The sequence below is a fragment of the Emys orbicularis genome, chromosome 7 (genome assembly GCF_028017835.1).
Source record: "Emys orbicularis isolate rEmyOrb1 chromosome 7, rEmyOrb1.hap1, whole genome shotgun sequence".
NCBI classification, from domain to species: Eukaryota; Metazoa; Chordata; order Testudines; family Emydidae; genus Emys; species Emys orbicularis.
In genome coordinates this window covers 40,187,376-40,200,857 of record NC_088689.1, presented here as the reverse complement: position 1 = coordinate 40,200,857, position 13,482 = coordinate 40,187,376, and the positions used below count along the sequence as shown (strand labels likewise).

The window sequence follows — 13,482 nt, the reverse complement described above, 5'->3', positions numbered from 1 at the left end:
AAGATACAGATGCGCAGGTTCATGTGAGCTGTGCTGGTGCAAGACTGGAGGAAGGTCTGGGTGCAAAGACAGATTTAAGCCACCTGAGTCCCAGTCTAACAGTAGAAGAATCACAAAATTCCACCCAGAAACAGGTAAGGGCAAGAGGCCCAAGACCTGAAGTGTTTCCTTTTAGAGAGACAGAAGGGAGGCAGAGGTGCTGCCATGTAACCATAACAACCTGCAATGATGGGTCAACATCACACAAGGATTCCCCAACACAAAGAATCTTCAGGGGGGCTAGTTAAGCTGAATACAGCCAAGGTTCTGGCCCCAAGTGCTTGTGGCCCCAATCTTGCAAACACTTATGCATGTGCTTAACTTTATGAATGTGAGTGCTCCCATTAATATTAGTGAAATAACACACAGAATTAATTTCAATGTTTATTTTTCTGTAGTAACTATGGGCCTCATCCAAACTACTTAAGTCAATAGTAGGCTTTCCAGTGATTTTAAATTGGCAATGGATCAGGCCCTGTGTGTGATGTCAGGATATTGCATGTATATCTTTGTCTTTCCCTTAATTTCTCAAACATTTTCACACACTAAACCCTGATTTTTACCCTGCAGACATTTCATATAGTAACTTTTTCCAGCAGTAATTTGATATGGCATCATTTTGCTATGTTTCTTGTGATTCAGTGTAAACATCCAATTGTCATTCTAGGTTATGATGTGTCACTATCTTCTTTTGCTGGTGTATATAACTGTTGAATGTAATTATTGTTGTTGATAAAAAAAGTATTGATACATTTATCTTGCCCTATAGTACTCTTTTTACTCAAAATAACTTGTGTATTACAATTTTCTTTTGTAATATTAGTCTGTTGCTGTAATGAAGCTCTCACAGTGAGTTGTGATTGGCTACTTTGCATTGTTGTAATTGTTCTTTTTGTATAATAGTTTTTCGACTTTATTACTGCAATGCACCATGCTTATGAAGATTTCTTAAAGTTCTGAGTCAGCAATACTGCATTACTGTTTCCCCCATTGCAAGTGAAGTTTATTTTCCTCTACTATTTCATTATTATAATTTGTTGAACAAGAGGTTCTTCTGTTGTTGTTATAATAATAAAGAGAAGGTTTAGGGGTGACTTGATTACAGTCTATAAATGCCTACATAGGAAACAAATATTTGATAATGGGCTCTTTAATCTATCAGAGAAAGGTATAACACAATCCAATGGCTGGAAGCTGAAGCTAAACTTATTCAGACTGGGAACAGGTGTACATTTTTAACAGAGAGGGTAGTTAACCACTGGAACAATTTACCAAGGGTCATGATGGATTGTCCATCACTGGCAATTTTAAAATCAAGATTGGATGTTTTTCTAAAAGATATACTCTAAGTATTATTTTGAGGAAGTTCTATGGCCTGTCTTATTCAAGAGGTCAGACTAGATAACAACAATGGTCCCTTCTGGCCTTGGAATCTATGAATATTATTTGAAATGAATGAGAGATGAGCCCTAACCAAAACCCCAGAGACCAAAAAACTCATCATTTGCTGAATCCGGACTTTAAGGCTGACTCCTCTCTAGTTCATAGGCTGAACCAAAACTCTGGAGCCATGTATTCTTGGACATTACTTATATAAATTACCTTATTTTTATCTCAACTGTTACATCAGGGAGGATCCCAAATAATTTTGTAGACTTGAATGAAAACAAGCTACAATATATAGACCATTCAAAAATAGTGTTTATGCAACATTAAGGCTGAGATACCAAAAGTCGGGAAATCTAGCAGTAAGGCTGAAAACTGTAGTTCCATCCCTTAAAAGTTACCCCTTAAATTCTGTTCTCTCTTTATAACACCATTTCTCAAATGTGGCCACCAGGGGTCTCCCTGCGGCCTTGGCAGTTTCCTGGGCAGTGGGGTGGGCAGAAGCATCAGCCCCTCCCCTTTCTCTCTGTTGCTCCTGCATGCGCCGCCTCTCTGGAGACACAGGTGGGACACACAACACTTAAGGAGCAAGGTGGGGAGGCTAGGGGTGATGGTGAGAAGGCGAGAGGTGGGCCTGGAGGAGAAGTAAGGAGGTGAGCCAGCAGCAGGGTGAGGAGGGCAGGTGGAGGGTCTGGTTGCAAGTGGGAGAGTGAGGAGGCAATGGGGGGGGGGTGAGGAGGCGAGCGGTGGGATGGGGAGGGTGAAGAGGCGAGCCCCCTGGCAGCCAGAGCCCTGAGTCTCCCTGCGGCTGGTGCCAAAAGCCCCCCACCCAGAGAAGCCCCGAGCGCCCCCCCCACCTGCCCAGAGGAGCCCCGGGCTGGCCGAAGCCCAGAGCGCCCCTCATCCAGAGGAGCTCTGGGCCAGCCGATGCCCCTGAGTCCCGCCACCTGCCCGGAGGAGCCCCGGGCCAGCCACAGCCGTGCCTCCCTTCTCCAGACCCAAGCCACCCAGATATGTTTTTCATTATTATTTGAACTTTTATTATGTCGAAGTATTTTTAAATGTACTTCAGAATTGTTATACAGACAACCACTTTTACAAAAAAAGCAAAAGAACTAATAATAAAAAAGACAAGAATGTGCAAAGCACCTTATTTGTGTTTCTATTCTGTTAGGTCCAATAAAGAATAGAGATAACTGTGCATTATATTTATTATTGAGTCTGCAAAACAAAACAACACACCTAAACCTTACATAAATAAATTACAGTGATTTGGATGTATACATGTGCATATTATTTTACTAACTTTAGGAAAAATAAATAATTTTCAGAAGAAGTGTCAGTGCGGCCACCAGCAAGAGGTGGTGGCCGCACTCTGAGGCCACCAAAAAATTTGCTGTGAGAACCCGTGCTTTATAACACTATAAATGGTTTGTCAAGAAATACATTATAATACAAAATGGAATTTCTCATGTAAGTTATGGTACAATACATACAGGCCCCAGTTTTGGGCTTTGTGGTTGACCCTCTGTGTTGGCTTAGTCAATGTATAATAACTCTACAGCCTACTTAACTCACCCTTGGAATTTCCCAAGTATAGGGATGTATATCTTCTCCAGACTGCTCAGGCCTGGAGGAATCACCCTTATGCACCCCCGAGAACAGGGACATGCTCAAGAAGGGGAAGAAAAAAGAGGTGTGATTAGAGCACTCTGTTTTCTCTGGCTATTCTGGGCTGGTGCAGTAGCCTATTGGGAATATGTTCAGAGAATCTCCTGAGGCCCCTTATAAAGGGGGTCAAATGCATATGGAAAGTGCAAAACTGCCTTAAAGCTGCTCAGAATTATTCTGTGTTCAGACTTGTCTTGACTTTTAAGTCTGAATGTATTCTGCTAAACAAGCTATCTTTGAAGAAAATTAGTTCATTAGTTTAAACATTCATAACTTTAAAAATGGAATGAGGTGGAATTTGAGGTGCTACCTAGTTTGAGCTGGGGTTAACTTTATATGATTTATTCTGTGGAACTGCCTAGATATTGTGTTTGAGGTGGTCTAGTTCTGTTCTGATTTCCTCTCTTGATGGGTGTATTTTCAAATCTTCATAATCTTTGTTTCACAGCCTAATTTTTTCATATCTCCCAAAGCCTGTTTTAATCATTATAATCTATTATAAATCAAGGGTCTTATTTAAAAGTCCAGCTGTTTAACTTATTCCCTTACATTATTCTCTAATGGAGTGCCTGGGTACACTGATAAAGTGGGTTAGCAGGAGCTGGAACCGTGGAGGGAGCTGAGTTTTGCTGACTCACTGTGGCAGGTGCAGCTTGTTAACTCACACTGACTATAGGAATAGGCCTCTAATCATATGTCTTTAGTCTATGCTAATCTCAGGGGGGAACAGTTAAATTTGCAAAACAGGTTTGATGGCTGTTCTGTTAGGACTGTGTGGTAGCTCATTAAAGCTAGGTCTTAAGAAAAGGGTGAGTTTTGAATGTACACATCTGTCATTTTGGAACATGGCAGATATGCTACTTGCTCACATTCCCTCACTTTCAAATGCAAACACTTACTCCAAAAAAGAAAGTATTTTTACTGTTAGGAAAATTTATTTTTGTTAGTCTTGTAACTCAAATTATTGCAAGGGATTTTGCTCAAAATTTCATCTTTGAACAGGGACCAAATATGGAAATTTCCACCCCAAACTGAATGAGTGTGTGTGTGTATGTGAGAAAAAATTACAATAGACAATTTGTTGTACCCTTCCTATAGTAGTAGCTACTGGCAAGGGCTCGAGCCACACCTTTCATTTAGTCAGTCTATAGTGCAAGCACAGTTATCCAAATGTCATTTATCTGAGCTTCCTCAATACACAAATGCATATCCTACTCACAGCAGGGCTGTGTCCCCAGGCTTTTTTAGGCTTATGATGACTGCATTTCTTATGACTCATAGAAGCTGTATACAGCAGAGTCTGATAAGGAGTGAGCAGTAAGAGAGCCCAGAAGAAGAGTAAAGCAATTCAGTTAAAGGTTTAGTTAAATCTAGTTAGTACCACAAACCCAGCTGGTGCTCCCACTCAGTCTATCAGCGATCCTTCCAGTTCCCCAGCAGTCCTAGAATTCAAGGTAAACAGACCGTACTTCATTCTAAAAATTTGTTGTAAACAAAGTTAAGGTTTAATGGCTCTGTCTGATGTTAATGATGGTGACAACTTTCTAATTCTAGTTCTGATGAAGATGATGCCTTTTAATTTTTCTGTAAAACTTTGTGTAATCCCATTTTCTGTGGTTTTGATATCAATAGGAATCATGCCTAAATACTGCTCTTTCAGTATCACATTGTTGTTCTTTAGTGGCCAGAATCCCCATTGGTTTTTGGTATATTAAAAAACTGAAATACTTTAAAAAAAAAGAAAAGAAAAGAAAAGAAAGTCCTGAAGCTGCTGACCCTTACTCATGCATATGGGCACCAGGACCTTATTGGGACCAGTTTTGATAGAGGCAGACTTTAAAAATCCAGATGAATACATTTAAATAGTACATTTGAAGATCATTTCCCCCCCCATTAACTCATTTGCCTAAACTTGACTTCAGGCTGTATTTAAAGTTTCCATTATTCCCTTATATGATGGGGTGTTTATATTCTTACCTGGTAAGTGGAGGAGGAGTTAATAGGCTTAATAGAAAGGGGAAGGAAAATACCTTTAGTACCCTGAAGTGGTTTTACAAACTGTAAGCCCTGGGAGGGAGGGACTGACTACTGGGGTCTCATTAAGAAATCCATCTTTTTAACAGGAAGGCTTTATACCAGAGAGAGAATCCCTTGCTCTCAGAGAACAATATACTCTGTTTGCACCCAGGTCTGAGATGATGTTGCTCTGTTTTTGGACCCTGACTGTGATGGTGGCATCTCTAGAGAGCCAGGGACACTTCGTATGCAATTGAAATTTGTCTAGGAACTGTAGCAATGATGTGCTTGGGAGTTGGGAACTCTGAAGCTGAAGGAGTGCTTGTAAGATGGGCTGTCACATCTGAGATCACTTGGTCTCAAATGTTTTTATTTGCTATGGGAGTATTTGCCCTTGCATATCTCTAGTTTTAAACCAAATTAAGTTGAGCTCCTTGTATAAATACTTAACTATTCCACATATTATGGATTCCAGCCCTTTCAGCCTTTCCTTTTATGTAAAACATTATTGACTTCATTACATACACTATTATTCTATTTCATTACCTTCCCTGCCCCCTGGCATATATCCAGGGCCCTAATCTTTTATAGCAGGATAGTACTGCTCCAGGAGGCTTATCATTAAAGCATAGGTAATCAGTTGGTACTGATGGTACAAATTAAGCTAGATTCCAATACCCTCAACCTTGGGAAACCAGGTGCATTCCCTTCCCTGAAGAACATCTCCTGTGTATTTCCCAAAGTTTCCCCTCAACCCTGCTCTCTTTAAATGGCAGTGTGGGAAAAAATAAGGTTGTAAAATAAATAAAAATGCTGCAGATATATGTTAAGTTTAGCAACAGAGTATAATTAATTTTGAAGGTACTTTGCTACCTTGCCAAAGATAAAAAGGCCTTCTTTTATCATAATGCAGTTAATATTTTGTAAAGACTCAGAAGAGGAAATGTATTGAAAGAAGATTAATTTTACTATTATTGGGAATGCTTTTAGAAGAAGAACTGGTGTACTGAATCCTGTAACAATTTCTGGTTTTGCTCAGTATCTTTAAGGGAAGTTTTTAAAACTGTTTTTGGTTAAGTGTTTTTTTTTTATTACATTTTGGCTAAGCTAATGCAGATAATAGTGTTCAGACTGTTAAAATACTGATGATAAATAGCCTAGGTCTCTGGAGTAATCTGTCTTGCTTTGTTTAACCTGATCAGATGAAAACTGGAAGAAAAATTCATAATTATTTTGAGGGATGTCAGGGAGTAAAGGAATAACAATGCAACAATATAGCTGAAATAATTATTTTACAAAATCATGATTTGTAAATTAGTTACAGTTTTCTGGCCATATGGCATTGCATTTTTTGTGTGATGTACTTGGTTGCAGCCCCTGGAGATAGTCCGATAATAGTTTTGTTATAGTCATCCATATAACATTGAGAGATTTTCTGATGGTTAGAAGAGGGGACTGGTTGTCCGGACTTCTAGGTTCTGTGTCCTGCCTGCCTCTCACTCACCCTGAGCAAGTCACGTAAGCCTTTGTGTCTCCATTTAGCCATGTGTGTAAGAGGTGTACAAAGGATGTTACAATGTTTGTTTACCTTGGGCCAGGGACTAGCATTTTACTGATATGTTGTCTATTTGTAAAGCATCATGTATATCTTATGTTTCTATATAAATGCTTATCAATAATCATGCTAAGAACTGTGAATCATTCTGAGATCCTTGACAAATGTGCTTTTAAGTGCAAAGAATTACAACTGTAAAATGGCATTTTAAAAAAAGAGTAGATTTTATATTTTGAGTATCAAATAAAGTCAAACTAAGCCACCCTACCTGAAAATCTGTGTTTTGATTCAGTGGTTGAATAATTTTTAGGTAAAAGTCTGAGGATAGTTATATACATTTCTTTTGGGTGTAATTAACACCAAGATGAATGCTAAAGAACCTTTGTAGAAATTGATACGTTGATATGTGATACTCTATGCACAGAACCTAGTGGTTTGGAATTCTGGACTATGGCTAATATTTATTGGTTCAGTTCATGGGCGTTAACTGATAAAACTTGAAAACCCTAAAGACAAAACTGCTGATGATGGCATGTAGGATTTATAGAATTAAACCCAGCTTAGCTTCACATGGTTTCAACATGAAATAATAAATCAAGAGTCTCTTTCTCCAAGAAATCTGCTCCCTTTTCTCTAGGAGCCATGTGTCTGGGGGGCCTCTGAAGTCTTCTGAGGTTAGTGGCTGGAAGTTTTAGGCATGCAGCTAACCCTATTCCCAACATCACTAGTCTTCAGGATGGTTAATAGCAAGGCAAACTTGCTCCTCTTCATGGACTGGGATACCCACCCTTCCCAGACTGTGCTGCCTCCAGTTCAGAAGGCAAAGTGAATGATTATCATCACAACTACTATTAATTTGTAGACTAGCAGTAAATACAACATAAGGCTGTCATGCCTGGCAATCATGTTAAAAATGGAATAAGGGCTTAAAAGCAGGATGTTTGCAGCAGTTGCTGGGCAGCTGGGAGAGAGCAGGTGGTGGGCCTACAGTTCCTGAAGGAGACTCCTGGAAGCTGTCAGGGGAACTGCCCTCAGGAAGGCCATTGACTAGCTCCTCCTATGCTTGGTAAGATAGGTTCGGCAGGCCTTGAGGAGAACGGATTAGGTAGCTGGTACCATTACTCTTTACCCCTTTCTAGGTTAGGGAATCTGAGAACATACAAAAGGGCCTAAGAGAGTGAGAGCCAAGAGCCCCATCAATACAACAGTACTGCTAAACACTAGTTGTGTCACAGAGACCTCTACTTGGGCAGATGGATTTTTCAGTGTCCATCCAGTAGGAGGCACCTGTCAGCAGCCTAGGAACTGTGACCGAGGCAAGCAGAAAGTGAATCTCAGAACTGTGGAGGTTTTATCTCCTTCTCTTTTTGGAGACATGGGATGAACACTTCAGTTTTTATAAGTGAATGATTTTTTTGTATGTTTGTGTAAAAAGTTCAAAGCATCTGTGATTGCTTCAGGGGGCAGAACTGCACTATTTTCCTATGTATAGTCAACTAAAAAATTGCAAAGAGAAATATTTATTTCCTCCCTGTGCCTTCTTGACAGAAATGGGCCATTATTTTTGATATTCTACAGAAATCTTAATAAAGGAGCACAACTAGAATAAAAGAATTATTAAAAAATAGTTCAGCAAAAATCCTTTTTAATTTAAATGAGCAGCAGCAGCTGGGATTCACAGGCATGCAGGATGGCTACATTGGTAGAATAAGATGAACAACAAACTGTTGGGATAACGTAATAGGTACTTCTGTGACTAACTGCTATGTTATTTGCAGTGTTGGTATCAAGATAGGAGAGACCCAAGATGGGTGGATTCAGCTCTACCATTGTCTTATGCTATTTTCTTTCCTTTTTTTTTTTGATCATGTCCTTTTTTTACCGAATAGCTGAATCTGAGGAAAAGAGGTTTTCAAAATGGCATATATGCAGCTGTGGATGCAAGGCCATTTCTAATTTGCCTGTGATTAATATAATGGCACCTGTGAATTGAGCATTTTCACATGCAATCTGACTGTTAGGCAATTATATTGCCATTTGTGAAGGCAGATGCCATTTTCTACACTAGTCAAGGTAACTGAGTGTGAACATTAGATGTGCATTTTTGGCATGTATGCATCCAAATATTTTCAGTTATTTTGAAGGTTCCCCCCCTCGCCTCAATCTTCTTCTTCCTGTTAGCCTTTTTTTCTTTTGCTGCTTACCTTCTTTTCAGTTGTTTTTCCTTCAGTTATTCTCTGCAGCTGAACTATATAATTCAGCTGCAGTGCATGCCCTGCAATGACTCCTTCATTCTGTGACATGGCTGAGTAGAAGGCATGTCATGTAGGAATGATTTATTCTGCGTGAACATAATTCAGACTTCAGAAAACCCTAACATCTGTCAAGTTATCAAAGTGCTGCCTTGAACTCCTTGGCTAGATTCATCAGTGATCATTAGCTTGGTGATTTGGCTCAAATCCTCTCACTTTGGCTGAGCATTAAAGCATTTTCTAGTTCTCATTTCTCTTTGGCTCCCACTGTTGGTGGCAGAATGACTTGGTAGATACTGAAGACAGGTGGCACACAAAAAATAAAATATGTAACATTGTGCTGGGGAAGGTTTCCCCCTGCTCCCTCCACCCAATTTGTAGAACTTAGATGGTCTTTGGGAGGGTTTGGTAGGTTTGGGGGAGGATTAAAGGGGAATTTGGGTAGTCTCTAGGAAACTAGAGAGACAGAAGGTGCATGATGCATGAAGTAATATTTTTTTATTGGGCCATGTTCTGTTGGTGAAAGGGACAAGCTTTCGAGCTATTCAGAGCTCTTCTTCAGGTCTGTGTAGCTCAAATACATGTCTCTTTCACCAACAGAAGTTGGTCCAACAAAAGATATTTTGTCTCTCTACCACCTTGTCTCTCTAACATCCTGGGACCAACACGGCTGCAACAACACTGCAAGCATCTAAGAAACTAGGACAGTTAGTCATGCTAGCTTTGTTTTATTTGATTAGCTACTATAGCTTAGTTAAACTTAAAAGGGTTATTAATAACAGTGTACTAACAGTGGTATTGTTTGTTTATGCACTAGCAATAGTGTACCATTGGATAGGGTAAACTTGTAGTTTTAGTAAATTTGTAAGAACTGACCATATGGAATTGTTAGAAGCAATAAATATTGTGAACAGAAAAGATGATGGGGTCATACAGTATTAGAATCTGTGCCACAGTCAAGATTTAATGGACACTGGACACAATGTATAAGTGAGGTATCTCTCTCTCTTTCTCTCTCCTTTCCATTTTCTCCTTTCTTTGATCTCCCCTTAAGAAAGAAAAGGCTTGCTTAATTAGGATCTAATATTTCAATGGTAAAATTTACTTTTATATTCTTGTCTTACTAATGAGGTTAAGTGAGTAGGCAAGGACAGACACTGCATAGAATTATGCATTTTGGCATGTGGCTTAAATTTAAAGCGAAAGAGCTTAAAATTTATCATTTTTACCTGAAGTTGATCCCACCACAAGTGATTATAGGAGAACTGCAGGTGCAATTTGTAAACTCTAGATACAGGTTACTAGATTATCATCTTTCTGCATCCTGTAAGCCAAATACTATCCTCGTTGGTGCAGTGAAGGAGAAGGATGCTGTTATTTCACTTGCATCTTTTGCTGAAGGAATCCAGACAGCCAGGACCATGGGGTGTCTGGGTGGGAGTGTATGGGTTGTGGGTGTATGGTGTAGTATATTAGTGCAGTGGTTCTCAACCTTTCCAGACTACTGTACCCCATTCAGGAGTTTGATTTGTCTTGCGTACCCAAGTTTCACCTCACTTAAAAACTACTTGCTTATAAAATCGGACATAAAAATACAAAAATGTCACAGCACACTATTACTAAACAATTACTTACTTTCTCATTTTTACCATATAATTATAAAATCAATTGAAATTGAAATATTGTACTTGCATTTCAGAGGATAGGAAATAGAGCAGTATAAACAAGTCATTGTCTGTGTGAAAATTTAGTTTGTACTGATTTCGCTAGTGCTTTTTATGTAGCCAGTTGTAAAACTAGGCAAATAGCAGGGCTGCCCAGAGGATTCAAGGGGCCTGGGGCAAAGCAATTTTGGGGGCCCCGTCCATAAAAAAAAAAAAAGTTGCAATACTATAGAATACAATATTCTCGTGGGGGCCCCTGTGGGGCCCGGGGCAAATTGCCCCACTTGCCCCCCCCCCTCTGGGCAGCCCTGGCAAATAGATGAGTTGATTTCATTTGTTGACTATCCCACATGTGTGCACACACACCCATCTATGGTCCTCTCTTGTATTTATAAGTTCCCTTTTAATAGTCCTTTTTGAAAAAAAGAACAGATGACTCTTGAATAAATACTATACAAATCTAAATTTCTTCTCGGTGGTTTGCCAGTAATAAACCACTCAATGTGTTCTCATGATTTATGAAGTCAGCAGAAAACTCAAGTGAAATATAGCTTGATTATTTTCTCTGGGGCCATCAATTATTAGTCTATATGTAAATATCAAGTACTTTCACAGTAAGTAAGGCTACTTTAAATGAAACCTCACAAATAGAGGAGCATTTCACTACTGAATGCTCTACATAAAAGCCCTGAATATTTTGACTAAAATGGTGAAAGAGAAATATCACACTGGCAAACATCGAAGACTCTATCTCTCTAGATGGATTTCTACTTCATCTATTCTGCTGTACATACTAGAACAAAAGGCTGTTGGATGATGTGGAAGCTGAAGGGATAATGATAAGCACCTAAACATTAAGCTATAAGAGATCTTCCTCTCTCTTGCAGACAGCTATCATATGATTATTTCATTATTCACATCAGGCTTCCAGAACAATATCTTTCTACACAGATTTTTTTTAAAAGTGAGCCATAATTATCAACTCCTTGTGAAAACATTGGTACAAGTTTTGTAAAGGAGACAAGTCTTTATTAAATTGTAGTCCACATGCTAAAGCATTATTTTCAGGTTGTTATTTCTCAGGAATTTTAATTTCAAAGTTTCATATTACCATAAATTCTTGAAAAATATAGATTAAGTTATAATGCACTGATGTCTATTAGATGAGCTTATATAAGACCTGTGATATTTCTATCTTTTTAAGTTGTACAGCAAGACATCCTCAGTATGAATCAATCCGATTTCAGGTGGTAAAATTGCGAGTCACCTTGCTGCTGCTTTAAATCCATTTCCTAAGCCTCTCTCAAATTTCTTTGGCAGCTCCTCAGCTTGAATATGGGACCATGGAGATATTTAAGTCTTTATCTATCATAGTAGGCAGCTGTCTTAATTGAATCACCTTGTGGTCATGTGAAAAATTTGTTGCTCTACTTCTTTGCTTGGGTGAATGAATACTTCTTGTCTTGGATATTCTTTGTGATTTGATTAATCTTCTCCTAGGTTTCTACATGGGCAAACTCTCCTCTTTGTGCAATCATTCTGTTTGTGCAGGGGGCGATAGAGACCAGACAGAATGAACGTGTTCACATTTTATTTTGTACTGTCTGTATAAACTAAATAAACCATTTAGAATGCAGCAAACAGGTAGACGTAGGCTCAGCATTGTAAAAAAGAAAATATGAATTTACTGTCGATGGATGGGAGACGCTATCAGTACTAGCTCAAACCAGACAGAGTGCAAGAATGAGCTATGCAAGCTTCTCTTACACATCTCTGCCAATGCACTGAAATCCTTACCTGAAACACCAGTCAGTCTTTTATGGGCAACTACTAATTACTCAGAGTTTTGCCAAACGGTATAGTGATTTTGTGACCTAGGCAAGCATCCCATTTCCTGATCATTATTACAATGTTTGGCCCAGTACCACCGCATGGTCACTTGTCTGTTTCAAGTTGTTAGTACCTGTTAGTAAACATTAACCTTTTACTCCTGTTTAATATTAAATTCATTCATATATTAACTATTCTCCCCAAATTCTTATGGTATTAGTAGAGAGTTTGTTTGAATTTTAAGGCCGTGAGTGAGTATTCAGGAATTTCATATGATTGAGTGCTGGGCTGTATCTAATTATCTTGTGAGGAAAATAGATGTGTAGGAAAAAGACCCCTCAAACTGATAAAGCGTTTACAGAAGTATAGTATAAACAAGACTGGGTGATTGATAAGAGGTACTTGTTGTTGCAAATGCTTTCTGCAATGCTTTTAACTCCATAAAAATTGCTGGTTATCACAGCTGTCAGGAATGATGACAGGATTAGCGCTTCCTCATCAATTGGGTAAACTGAAGAAATTCCATTGGTTATTAGAAAAACGAAATACAAGGTAAATTTTTAGCCATGGGAAAGTATTTTTCCCTCCAAAAAGGGGTTTCTTTGCCTCATAAAAGACCTATAAAAAGATAGAGCTTTGGGGAATTATGTAGGGATTGCCAACTGTCACCATCCCACCAGTTATAGAGGAGAAAGACACAGAGGCTAGCTCTTTTCCTTACACCATGAGTGGTAATACATCTATTCTTTCTGTATTCTGGATAATGCTGTACTAATCTCACATGGTTAATCTTTTGATTAAATAATTCCATTTGAGCCTGCAATTTGACAATCTCAGAACATTGTTAACTTTAAGTACACAACAAAGTGGACCCAATTTCTGGGTCTCACAAGCTTCCACATCAACTGAGTGTGGGTATAAGCTAGTTACTCTTTCTAGCTCTGGGTACATAGGACACACTCCCAGACTCAGGTCATTTATCTGATGTCCTTCCTTTGGGATGTGGAATGCCAATGCCCAGGCACCCTAAAACCTGAAATCAGTGCTTGAGCTTTCCAAAACCTCTGGT

General features: G+C 39.0%; 1 long non-coding RNA gene across 2 annotated transcripts in view; it reads left to right on the top strand.

The window, feature by feature from the left end:
• Positions 1 to 4,409: 4,409 nt before the first annotated feature.
• LOC135881197 (uncharacterized) overlaps positions 4,410 to 13,482 on the top strand; it is a 278,680-nt gene continuing 269,607 nt past the window's right edge. For both annotated transcript variants that reach the window (XR_010561535.1, XR_010561536.1), the window contains exon 1: positions 4,410 to 4,550. This is a non-coding gene — a long non-coding RNA (uncharacterized LOC135881197). The remainder of the gene's footprint in view (positions 4,551 to 13,482) is intronic.